This window comes from Gavialis gangeticus, unplaced genomic scaffold (genome assembly GCF_001723915.1).
Source record: "Gavialis gangeticus isolate Ggan-Ray unplaced genomic scaffold, GavGan_comp1, whole genome shotgun sequence".
NCBI classification, from domain to species: Eukaryota; Metazoa; Chordata; order Crocodylia; family Gavialidae; genus Gavialis; species Gavialis gangeticus.
In genome coordinates, this window is record NW_017729008.1 from 43,032,301 (window position 1) to 43,032,577 (window position 277).

Consider the following 277-nt stretch of genomic DNA (forward strand, 5'->3'; position numbering starts at 1 on the left):
GCTGGGCACGTGCCTTCCAAGACGGGCTGCTCCCAAACTGTCTCTCTTGAAGTCCATGTTAAAATCTTTGTAACCTAATTTGCAAAGTGGGGGTGGCCAGGAGCCACAGCGGGAGTTGCGGCGGCACTGACTTAGCGTGAGCAGAACGGTCTCCAACCGGGGGGCACTGTGACTTCTTGTTGGGGCGGAGGGACACAGGAGGGAGTGAGTCTTGCCAATCTCACCCTGATTCAGAGGGAGATATTTCATGCGGGGTGGAGGGCTGGGGGTCGGGGGG